The 13,309-nt window shown below is 41.2% G+C and overlaps 1 long non-coding RNA gene across 1 annotated transcript in view; it reads right to left on the bottom strand.

Annotated features, from left to right (window-relative positions):
- Positions 1–13,309, bottom strand: part of LOC109319504 — a 99,452-nt gene that overhangs the window by 75,979 nt on the left and 10,164 nt on the right. The window lies entirely within an intron of this gene.

Raw genomic sequence — 13,309 nt, 5'->3', positions numbered from 1 at the left:
AAAACATGTAACATAAGCATTACAAGATAAAAAAAAAATATATTAATTGGAGGAAGACTCCAGAAGGTGGCTACAGAAAGGAAAAACCGCTTATTAAAAATACTACGCATGAATCTATTTACAGAGCCACCGTGTCCCCACATTTGAAATATGTTCCAGATTTCTTCATGTACTGAAGTAATTCTCTGTAAGCACCTGGCATGCTGGGCCATTCTCAGACTGTGAAGAAGTTTATAGGAATAATTGATAATGAACATATGTCATTTCTCTCCTCGTGGAATATTCTGTTGGAGAATTACTTGGAAGGGCATTTTGTCTAATTAAAAATAAAATAAAATAAAATAAAGTATTCTTTTTGCATCTATTGCACACGCTTCGTAGAAAAACGTTAGCAACCAGTGCATAGTTAATATCATGTGCAACCATATTAGCAAGTTTATGTGCATAATTATATTCCAGAACTACCTAATTTTACTAAATGGTTCACCAAAGCAGGAGATGCTGCTAAGATGGTGTTCATACCAAGTGGAGTGATGCCTAAGGAATTCTCTTTTTCTCTGAGAACTCAGCAGAGCAATTCTGTCACTCGTGGGACAACATTCCTAATGGATTTGTGCTCGTCTGAGCCACAAAGTAAGCTCTCATTCCTTCCTTTCCTTCATCTTAATGGCAAAACATAGTTCTATTATTTGTATAATGCTTTATACACTGCAAGGCCTGCTCCCTCAGTGGGGACAAAGACGGTAATTCAGTCTTGAAGTTCTGCTGATGTCATAAACATTTGTGACATCATTGAGACCTCTGAATGTTGCTTTGTGTTCTATCCGTTGTCATGGATTATTATAGATGTGCAAACTATATCTAGGAAGTAATAATTAACCCTTTTCTTTCCCAACACGTCAGGCGGAAGATTCCAGAGGAAGAGATGAGGAGGTTAAACCAGACTGATGTAAAATTTCCAACACATTAATTTTAAAACTACCCAGATTATCAGATTTTATGGAAGTATTCGTGTTCCAGTGACTTAGGCCTTAACAATGTCATGGCATAGCTTCTTAAAATCTGCTTGTAGAAATTAAAGCAGTTTTTTGACAGGAAAGATTTCCCAGGCTATAAATACCTGGCACATTACCACTAACTCAGACAAAGTTTACTTCAGATAACTGCTACAAGTGAAGGAAAGAAAGCTATAAAAACAGATTAGTGCTCCAAACCATTCCATCTTACAGCTCACCTTATTGCTGATCCCTGAAATGTATGACATACTTACTATCCTAGACTGTCAAATTCTTTCATAGCAGGGATCTAGCCTATAATTTTTTTTCATTGTATCAAGCTAAAACCTGGTTCTTGACATACCAAACATTAGGCAAGATTCTACTCTTATCTAGATGCTGGAGGAAATAAGGAGCGAGTTGGTAAGAAATTTTGATCAACATCTTTAAATAAGTTTAAAACATGGCCTACTGACTTAAACAAAGATGATTCAAAATTTACTCATGATATATTCTAAATTGAATGATTTGTTTCACTTCACGACACAAACTTTTTAAGGTTCTTAATCAGGAAAACCATTGTGTTACATTTCTTAATGCTTTTCTCTCCTTTACAGTGGGACAAATTACAAAAAGAGAAAAAAATATTCACTGACCCACCTACCTCCCCCAAAAATCTGGTGACAATTAGAAAGGAAAAATTAAACTGAAATATTTTCATTACTTATAAAAACAAATTTTTGCAGGTTTGAATTAATCCCCCCCCAAAAGTCATTTTTTTCAAACAAAACAAAACTAATTTTGGCCTCCAAACACATACTTAATATTTGTTTTAAAAATTGTAACTTAAATAAAATTTAGGCTTTGCATGTTTGCATTTCCCCAACTTTTAGTCGCCCTTCATAACCTGAATTAAGTTCCTTCAGATCTATTCTGACCTTCAGAATTCTGATATCTGATTTGTGTTATGTTATGCTTCACCATTAGGTAGGGACCAGTCATTTATAATGAAAATAAAATTGTCATAGCTTGCTTTCCTTTTTTTATTATGATAGCAAGTAGATTAGGATGATCTCAAATGTATTCATCATTCCAAAAAGGTTGGCTGAACAGTTTCTGCAAATAACAAAGGGTGTGAAGTTTATTGCAAGCATTCAATGCCTGAAATTTGAGCTCCATCAGTTAGTTTCGATTGGACACAGAGGCCAGGCGCTGTTTTTCTATTCCCTGCTTGCAGAGGAATAATTCTTGGGAGTCAGACTACATGGGCATCTACTCATAGTTTCACATTCAAAATTAACCTTTTTCTAAATATTCTTTGCTGTTTGCTCACTCTGTTTGTGAATATTTGGGCCAGTAAACTCATTTTCCATGATAGTTACAGAGAGTGGATGTAGATGAAATGCAAGCATTCAAAGTGAGTTCACTTCCAATTTGGAATTCATGAAAAAATATATATTTTGCACAACTTGCTATTCAGCATGAAGAACCCAACTCTTTCCCAGTCTTCTACTCCAGCTGCCGCCAAGTCAGATGAAATGCATTCCAAACCTTTCAGGATTTGGCCCTAGCCTCTGGACATGTGTACTTTTTTTTTTTTTTTTTTTTTTTAGGAGTTACAGTAGGAGTCCAGTGATAACGTCTCCTCCCAGGCTCCAGTGAGGATGTCTCTAAAAACAGCAGTGGTCTCTGAGGTGCACGGTAAGTATCTTATTGCAGAATCTAAAGTGCCTCCTAAGTGAATGCAGTTGCCTTATTTGTTAAAGGCGGTGCCAGAAATATTAATAGATTTCAGATACTTTCCCTGGATGGTGGCAGAAAATTCTGTTTCAAATCTATCCAACAAAGCAGTCAGACACAGGAATGTCCGGATTTTTTTTTTTAATTTCAACCCTAGAGTTTCCTTGCTTTCACCTCTGCCTTTTTTGTCTGTGTAAATCAAAATCATGCAACTACTAGACTATCTCCACTCATAGTTTTATATTACATACACACACACACACACACACATATATATATATATATATATAAAATCTCAGAACATATTTATATATAATCCACACAGTCACTCAAAGATATCTATATTACATATGTTTGAAAACATACAGCCTGGTGAGTACTGTACACTAATACCACAGCAGCATATGCCAGCAGGCACCAAAAAGGGATATAAGGTATTTACCATTACGAAGTTACTAACAGCTAAATGCCTAAAAGATAAAAACATGAAAGTGGATGGGGATGGAATCAGGATAACCTCACAGAAGATGCCTGTAAATCTCTGAGGAATAAAGCAGAGCAGCAGAGCAAAAGCAGGAAAGAAGTGACTTTCTCTGAACAGGAATGAGAGTCAGCTGGAGCACTGTGTGCAGTGCTAACACAATGCCAATCCATGTAGCGTGTTAGCCAGGAAGAGACTTTAGTCTGAGCCCCACAGCTTCAGGAATGTACTCTTTCTTCTTCTTTGAAAAGCCTTACTCTTTCAGACGTTCACCCTCTTTATTTTGGCTCATGGCTCCAAAGAAGCTGGTTAACCAAACCATGTTTTCTCTAATGATGTTTGTTTATTTGCTAACTGATCTTTCTATGGAAGACAAGAGAGACAATCAGGGCATTTTACATAATCAACTCGCTCGATATGCTATTAATAATACTCAGAACTGTTACTACAGCTCCAGGACACATCAGATTTTTCTTCCATTTGAAGCCACAAGATAATAAGAGGAGGCTCCAAGAGAGGTGTGGATCGCCCGCAAGAGGTCTGAACAGCAACATGTATTTTTACTGGAAGTCTGCTAACTAGCCAAAACCTTTGGAAAGTCATGACACCAATTTGGCAAAGTACTATCTCTGTCTGCTTTATTGAAAACATCTTAGACAGCATAATAAATAAAATGCACTCCATTTTCATGGTTTTAAACTTGACTTTCTGTTGGCCTGCAGTCTGTCAAAATGCAAAAATTAGGAAACTCAATGGAGCTTAACGAGTTTGGTTCAACAAAAGTAAGAGAGAGACAGAGAGAGACAGAAGAAAAAGGGAGAAATCTAGCCAAAGGGATGGGATTCCCCCCACCCCACTCATGTATTATTGCCAAATATAGACCTGATCCAAAGTCAGCTGAAGACAGTGGAAGACTTTCTATTGACTTCAGTGAGCACTGGATCAGCCCTTAAGAGCAAAACCTTCGAACATCTAGGAAATATTTTCTGGGTCTATGTTTTTCAAATCACTGTCAAGGCCACCAAAGAGGAAGAACAGCTAAGGACCCCAAATTCTGATTTCTGAATGGTGACTGATATCGATATAGCTATTTCCCAGCAAATCATCTCTAACTAAACTTTGTGGGACAAAGTTTGGACTAATGCAAATGTTCACAAGACCTCCCTAGCTTTAATGGTGTTCTTCCATCTCTCCAGCTTACAAGATATCAAATCTCTCTGGGAGCAATTGAGTGTTGTGTTTCCTACTAGTTAGGTACATTTACATGAGATGCTTACTGTGCATTTGCCTAATAACACTGCACAGTAGAGTGTCACAACACAAGCTGTACTAATAGCTTACTGCACAATGGTATTAGGCTAATGTGCAGTAAGTGTCACTAAGTTACTAAGTTACTGTGCACCGGCACTGCTGCACAGTAACTCTAGGTACTGTGCATTTAGTTAGTACTTTAATAAGTACTAAAGTAGATGTACGGTATCTAAGGTGCATTAATGAACATGTAGATGTGCCCTGTATTTGCCGATATGAAGTGGCAATGCCTTTTTTAAATGCATCCAAATTTCTTTGCTTCATGATACAGCAATCAAAGACAAAATTCAGTAAGGGATTACTTTAAGATGTTCAAATGACACAGGCAATAAAACACATTATTGCCTGCCTTTGGAATCTATATTGCAATCCACAGACTACCAGAAAGGTCAGCAGAGGAAGCAGCACATGCAGGGACCAAAAAGCAAAATGATCACAGTGGTAATGAACGGAATAAGAAGAAATGAAATGGGTTTATGGAGCTTTGGAATAATCTAAGTAAAGAACTCTCAGCTGAATTTTCCTGTGAGGTTTCCTACGAGAATTCATTTATCTAAATGTCCTGATTTTCAGGGGAGCTTAGCATTAGCAGTTTTCACTGCAATCAATGGTTGCTGTGATTACCCAACACCTCTGAGGATTAAGAGACTTCCTCTAGTCTTAAGAGTGGATTTAAGTGGCTCACTGTTGCTACTCAATTTCAAATGCTTTGTCCTCAGTCTTTAAGGAAGGCAGTTCTCACAACATACTGTGATAGCGCTGACTGTAAGATATCCTTATTATCAAGTGTCAGAATCCTCACTTCATATCAGGTGACTAATATCTTCCTAGGTAGTTAGGAAGAAGGCTTGCTTATCTAGCTTCATCCCAGCCATGAAGCTGGTCCAATAAAAAACATCACCCAAAAATATCCTTGCCTTATGCATAGATAGTTTACCCCACAGTCCTGCAAAAGTTACCTGATTTTCTCTGGAAAGTGACTAGTGTTTTTACTCTTCTCAGAGACCAGAGACGCATATTCAGTCTTATGTGAGAGTGAGTACACACCCTTTCAGCTACTAGTCAAGTGCAACCACCCTATCTTTTTTGACATTGTCCAATATCTCTGTACAAAACTCTAGGACACTTTAGGACACTGCAGTCAGAGGAATACACTGGAGGAATCTAGTTAAGGAAAACAGGAGGTGAATACCTCATTCACACCCATCGAAATTCTGGCTCAATTTTATTTAAGCAATTGGAATCTGCCCAGGCACCAAAAAGGGATATAAGGGATTGGGCATGTGAAATTGGGTATTTTGCAAATCAATAAACCAGTAATGGAGCTGTGACAAAAACTAGCCAAATGCTTTTGCCCTTAACCATGAGCCCTGATGCTATACAAGTCATCCTGCTGCCTGGTTTGAGCAGGTCTGTGGTTGAAGCTTCTATCAATTTGACTAATGAGGCTAATAGGGATTTGAACAAATGAGTGGCGCAGGGGATGGGGCAAGAAAAAGAAAAGTGTTTGCTGTGCTGACAGACTTACACATTAATTTGTGGTTATCTCATGCAACAAGAATTTGTTGTTTATTTAAGCACTAGGGTATGTTTTTAACTAAAGTTATTATCAGTCAGATAATTTAATAGATTCATAGACACTAGGGCTGGAAGGGACCTCGGAAGATCATCGAGTCCAGCCCTCTGCCCCAGGGGCAGGAAGTCAGCAGGGATCATAGGATCCCAGCAATATAAGCATCCAAATGACTCTTGAAGGTGTTCAAAGTAGGTGCTTGAACCACTTCCGGCGGCAGTCTATTCCAAACCCTGGGGGCTCGGACACTAAAAATGTTCTTCCTTATGTCCAACCTGAAACGGTCATGGAGGAGTTTGTGACCATGCAATCTTGTCATCCCTTGAGGCGCTCTGGTGAACAGACATTGCCCCAGATCCTGGGGAGCACCCTGATAAACTTATAGGTGGTCACCAGATCACCCCTGAGCCTGTGCTTTTCCAGGCTGAAGACTCCCATAGCTCTCAGCCTCTCGTCATAAGGTCTGTTTTCCTGCCCTCTGATCATGCATGTGGCTCTCCTTTGGACTCTCTCAAACTTCTCCACGTCCTTTTTAAATTGTGGAGCCCAAAACTGGATGCAGTACTCCAGCTGCGGCCTTACCAAGGCCGAGTACAATGGGAGAATTACATCCTGGGATTTGCTTGAGAAGCGTCTATGGATGCAAGCCAGTGTTTTGCTCGCTTTACTAACTGCAGCATGTGGTTTAGGTAAAAAGCTATTCTCTAACCAGTTATTATTAGGGGAGAAAGCTAGGTTTCTGCCCATTCCTTTGAACCATAGCTGAATCATTTCTGAGGTTTGAAAACAGTAGCCCTTTACAATACATTTTCACACCTCTGTATGTTTACTAACTGTAGCCCTGTACTTTATCAAAGGTTTTTCTCGTGCATCTTATCCTCAAGCCATGTGAATTTAAATCAGTGGTCTGTCTATTTCCAACTAAAGGCCTGGACAAACACCACATTGACACAGGTGTAATTATACCATTTTTGTACACCTATATAAGTTACCCTGGGATCCAGAGAGGATAGACAGCCAGATGTCCCAGAGAGCTGCTGACATAGAAACTATTACAGCCTCTTGGCAATAGGTTGTGGGGAACATGTTTGCATTGGGCAAATAGTTACCCAAAGATAACAGTAAAGACATGACACTTACCACTGTGTATTTTACTATTTTTCCCCCTAAGGTAACTTTACACCACGTTCTAGTAGTTTACTCTAACATACAGATTCAGATCATGTGTCCACTTTCTTTTATCTATCTATATATATTTAGATATATATCTATATAGATACACACACACACACACACACACACACACACACACACACACACACCAGTGTAAAGGTGATTGCAACATTATAAACATAATGCATTGTGTCCAGGAGGTGTTCTCTATATGTTCTCCATGTAGATGTAACAATTTTAATTATATTAAACTATACCATTACAAACTATTCTTCTATAAGTGTTATGTCTGCATGTTCCTAGCGGGTATAAGTGGAGTAATGCCTTTATAAAAGTGAATCATATTTCATTTGGGTTTAAAATGATGACAATTTAGCTTATTTACATCACAACAGGAGCTTGCAGACCAAGTATTATATCATATTATATATGTTTAATTGCAATGAAGATTACCACTGCGGGGGAGGAGGGCACAACCAGGGCACTAGCCTCAAGTGGAGTGCAGGGGGACAAAAGTTTGGCGGGGGATGGGGGAGGACAAAAAAATAGAAGAGGGTTCACTGCTGGACTAGCTGCCACCATGCTTCCAATAGTATGGCCAGCACCATTGCCTTGCCCATGTCTGCTGCACCCAAGACACTGAGGCATCATGTTATGCCTCTGGTTACCTTTATATCACTTGATAAGGGGGCAGATAACTGAAATTTCTATAGAAAAGAAAAAACAAAATGAAATAACGTCATTTAAAGGGAGATAGATTTGATGATGAATCCACCCCAGGATTCAGTATTCCCTTAGAGTTCAGCCGACACAGAGATAAAATCTACAATGTGCTAAAAGAGGACCATTTAGTTCTACTACAGTCTACTACATGTTTATTACATCTCTGCCTGTTCACTGGATTTAATCAAAAATTAGGAAAACAAGTTAATGGAATATGTCATAATTTCTAAGTTATTGATTTAGCAGAGTTTGAAATGGATGCATAGATTCATAGATGTTAGGGTCGGAAGGGAACTCAGTAGAGCATCAGACTCAGATGATCAGTAGATCATCGAGTCTGACTCCCTGCCCTGAGCAAGAAAGAGCGCTGAGGTCAGATGACTCCACCCAGGTGCTTGTCTAGTCTCCTCTTAAAGACCCCCAAGGTAGGGAAGAGCACCCCCTCCCTTGGAAGCCCATTTCGGATTCTGGCAACCCTCACTGTAAAGAAATTCTTCCTGATGTCTAACCTAAATCTGCTCTCTGTCACTTTGTGGCCATTGTTCCTAGTTACCCCAAGGCGTGCCTTGGTAAACAAAGCATCTCCTATTCCTTGCTGCGCCCCCACCCCCTAATGAATTCGTAAACAGCCACAAGATCCCCTCTCAGCCTTCTCTTACGGAGGCTGAAGAGATCCAGGTCCCTCAGTCTCTCCTCATAAGGCCTTGCCTGCAGGCCCCTAACCATACGAATGGCCCTCCTTTGGACCCCTCTTAAGGTTGTCCACATCCCTCTTGAAATATGGCACCGAAAACTGCATTACTCCAACTGCAGCCTGACCAGTGCTGCATGGGCGGAAAGTATCACCTCCCTGGACCTGTTCTTCGTGCACCTGCTAATGCATGATAAAGTGCAGTTAGCTTTACTGATCATTTCATCACATTGATGACTAATCACAATGTACATCACAATGTACAGACCAAGTAGTCCACTATGACTCCAAGATTCCTTTCTACTGTTGTGCTGCCGAGAAGGTCCTCCCCCAGCCTGTAAGAGTCTTGGTGATTCCTTCTTCCTAGGTGCAGCACTTTGCACTTGTCTTTGCTGAACTGCATCCTATTCTGTTCTGCCCACTTTTCCAACCTATCCAGATCTGCCTGGATCCATTCCCTACCCTCTAGAGTGTTAACTTTACCCCATAATTTAGTATCATCCACAAATTAGGACAGAGTGCTCCCCACGCCCTTGCCCAAGATACTGATGAAGACATTGAATAGCACAGGTCCACAGACTGACACTTGTGGGTCTCCACTGCCCACATCCTTTCAGGTCAATACCAACCGGTCCACCACCATTCTCTGGGTGCAACCCCTAAGCCAATTTGCCACCCACCTGACCGTGTAGTCATCTATATCAGAGCCACTCAGCTTATTTATGGGAATAAGATGAGAAACTGTATCTTCTTAAAATCCAAGTAAATGACATCTACCTTGACTCCTTCCTCTAAGCATTTTGTGACCTGATCATAAAAAGAAACGAAGTTAGTCAGGCAGGATCTACCTGCTATGAAACTGTGCTGGTTGACCTTCAGCATTATTTTTCATGCTGGATTCCCACAAATGTGATCCTTAAAAATTTTTCAAAGGTTTACCAAGGATAGAGGTGAGACTAACCAGTCTATAGTTACCCGGATCCTCCTTCCTCCCCTTCTTAAAAATAGGGACCACATCGGCCATTTTCCAGTCCTCTGGGACGTGACCTAAGCACTATGAGTGCTCAGACAGCCATGCCAGTGGCTCTGCTATGACACTGGACAATTCCTTCAGCACCCTAGGATCATCTGGGCCTGCTGACTTGAACACATCCAGTACTTCTAAGTGTCTCTTCACTAAGTTGGCACTAACAGTTGATGGGCTGGTGTCCCTCCTGTGTCTGTCTATGACCCAATTGGGAGATTTGAATTGATCCATGACCAGGAATATAGAAGCAAAAAACTCATTGAAGAGCTCAGCCTTGTCCCCCTTATCTGTCCTAGCTTGTCCTTTAGGGGTCCTATGTTACCCTATGCCTTCTTTTTACTCCCTATATACCTGAAGAAGGACCTTTTGTTGTCTTTAATTTTTGTTACCAGCCTAAGTTCCATTGCTGCTTTGGCCTTTCTAACTGCTTCTCTGCAAGTACAGACCAAGTAGGTATACTCCTCCCTGGAAGCTACCCCCTGCTTCCATAGCCTATATGCCTCTTTTTTTGCCCCTAGGCTTTCCTGATTTCCCTGTTCAGCCAAGAGGGTTTCTTGGCCCCTTTGCCCCCTTTCTTGTGCAATGCAATTGCCTCCTTCTCCACCTGAAGAGTCACTCCCTTTAGGAACAATCAACCTTCCTGGACTCCCATCTCACCAATGCTCTTGTCCTTCAGTGCCTCCCTAACTAATCTCCTGAGCACTTTGAAGTTGACCTTTCTGCAGGCTAGCACTTCTGCCCTACTGGTTATCTTTCCCACCCTTCACCAGATAGTTAATTCAATCAGTTGGTGGTCACTGTCCCCTAGGTTACTCTGTATCCACAGAACCCCACCACATCATTCCCTGTAGTCAACACCAAGTCCAGTAAGGCATTACCCTAAAGGGACCGTATACCTCTTGCATTAGGTGAAGGTCCTGTATGCAGGTTAAGAACCTACATGAACGGTTAGATCTGGCTGACTGCTCCTCCCAGCAGATATTAGGGTAGTTTAGGTCACCCCTGACAACTATGTCCCTTGACCTCTGAGAGCTGCCCTGAGAATTTCAGGTCTAGCTCATGCTCCTGATGTGGTAATCTGTAGCAAACCCCTACTACCAAGTCCCTTTGCCCCTGACCCCCTTGTATTCTCTTTCTTTTTTGCAACCTTTTTACAAAAGCTCATATTCAAATTTCACTCTGAATTTTTTGGATACCAGAAGCCTCATTTTCTTTTTGAATGGTATTTTTGGTAAAGAGAAATATACTTGGAAACCAATTTCAATAACATTTCTCATACTGATTGTTTTGGATTGGGTTTTGTTTTTTGTTTTTGTTTGTTTGTTTCCATTTTAAATGTAGAGAAAACTTGAAAAATATCTACCAGCCCTAAGGAACTATTTAACAAAGTCATATATTCACTATTATAGTAGTAGATATGTGATAGAAGCATACAGGCCCAAAAAGATATGCAGAGAAAATTATCTTCTGCTAGTTCTCTATGGCTAAGTACAGACATTCAAAAGCCCATGCAGAAGCACTCTGTTGCACTTTACTTAAGAAGCTATAAGTTAGAGCATGAGCAAACAGAACAGACATTCACTGTTCAATGCGGGGACTTGGAGCCTGCATGTACTGACTGTTCGGAGTGCTACCATATGCCTCCCTGGAGGCTGCCAGAGTGGTCCCTATCCCCAGTCCTGTCTCCCCTCCCTCAGCTGGTGACTGTCAGCAACAACTGGGGGAGAGACACCGGACCCCTTCCCCTGCATCACCTGCATCCAGGCAGTGGCATGCCACAGGGCTGGGGCTGCTGCACAGACAATGAGCTCAGACCTCTTTCCCCCAGCCAGGCGGCTGTAGGAATAGACATACCCCAGTCCCCTCCCCCAGCCATGCTGCAGCTCACAACCGGCTGGAGGAAGGAGGCAGGTCTGGGATCAGAGGCTGCCACTGAGTCGGGTCAGTGACAGCCAAGGGGGCAGAGCCCGCCTAGTGCTCTGGCAGAGCAAATGAGCTCAGCCTGAGGCTACAGCACAACCCTGCACTATGCCACTTGGGATGCTAGCAGAATGTGACCTAGCTTAACTTACAATGGATGTGGCACATATGTTTAAAAATGCACTTTAACAAAAAGCACTTTAGTCTAATACCACATCCACAGAGAGTTAACCCAGAGTGTGATCCACCATTTTTAAAGGGCTCTAAGGGCCATAAAAATCTGCTCAGTTATGGTTTTAGAGCCATTTCTGCATGTTTAAAGCATGATAGGTGTAATGTCTGTACCTAGCCTATATTTTTGTGATTTTCCAACTCTTATTTCAAATACAAAACATCAAGATATCAAATACATTGAGGATGTATGGATGCACCCACACACTATGCATATGGCATAATGAAGATATAACAGTTGTCTTCATAACGGTGTAAATATAGAACATGAATTATTTAGTTTACATTTACTGTTGGGTTTTGCTTTTATCAGATGTCAGCTAGTGGGAAAAAATGACAAACACTTTCAGAAGTCTGTTTCTTATTTGCAACAGATTCAAGATTCTTTTAAACAGTGCACCTCTATCTGATTAAATCAAGGAAGTTAGAAGATGGGCACCAGCTGGAGACAAAATTGACGCAATTAAGAATAATAAAACAGTAGTACCTTCCTTTAATACGTTTATTTTGTTTTATTTCATTTCAAGTACACTTATCAGTGCATTCTATGTCAGGCTTCTGGAAGAAATAGTCTAAACTTAAAGCAGTACAGAGAGGAAATAAGAAAGATATACTTTTTTACAAAGATAGAGTGCAACCTATATATTTTATATGACCAGATGTTGAGAATAAGGGCACTTAAGATTAATTGGTTTGGGGGCACGCTCTCACCTATCACCTTTCCCAAAAGCTATTAAAGTCTAGGAAACTTTCCATTAGCCACAATGGACTCCACCAGACACACCACTGACCCTGCCTCATTCAAGTATCTGGCCTCTTTTCCAGGACAGAATGTCCTCCAATATCAAGGATTCATGGATCTGGTGTCACTACTAGAAAGTCCTCTGTTCAGCAGGATGCCCCATGACAGCTATCAGCCCACAAACATAATCTTAAAATCCAGTGCTGCTTGACATTGCATTCAGAAGTAATTAGTCCCATCCACTCCTAGGGACTAATTCATACTCTATGGTTTGGGTTTTTATTTTTTCCATCAGTCTTGGGGTATTAGCATAGATGAGGCTTGATAGGAATGACATCAAGAACCTGTTTCTCCTGCCCACCATGCTGAAACTGCTCTGCTGAGCACAACTGGAAAGCCAGGGATCAGAAGGTAGAGAGGACAGACCCCCAAGGCATGAGTGTATCTTCTGTGCATGGTTCCATGAAGTCTGAGGTGACTTCTCAGGCTTGGCTGGGACATCTGTTATCTGTAACCTCTCCAGGTCTCTGAGGGGCTACTTGGAATGTAAATGGTGTCACGGAGTCACGGAGGTGCTCCGTGATTGAGAGGGTGATTGGCAGGGCTGCCAATCACCCAGGCAGCCCAGGTGCCGGGTTGCCAGGGGCAACCAGGCGGTCACATGACCGGAAGAGGGCAGGGCCTGGCCTTTATAACCAGCCT

This window comes from Crocodylus porosus, unplaced genomic scaffold, assembly GCF_001723895.1.
Source record: "Crocodylus porosus isolate Cpor-Errol unplaced genomic scaffold, CroPor_comp1, whole genome shotgun sequence".
Classification (NCBI taxonomy): domain Eukaryota; kingdom Metazoa; phylum Chordata; order Crocodylia; family Crocodylidae; genus Crocodylus; species Crocodylus porosus.
Note: the sequence above shows the minus strand (reverse complement) of the source record. Positions and strands in the feature narration are given on the sequence as shown.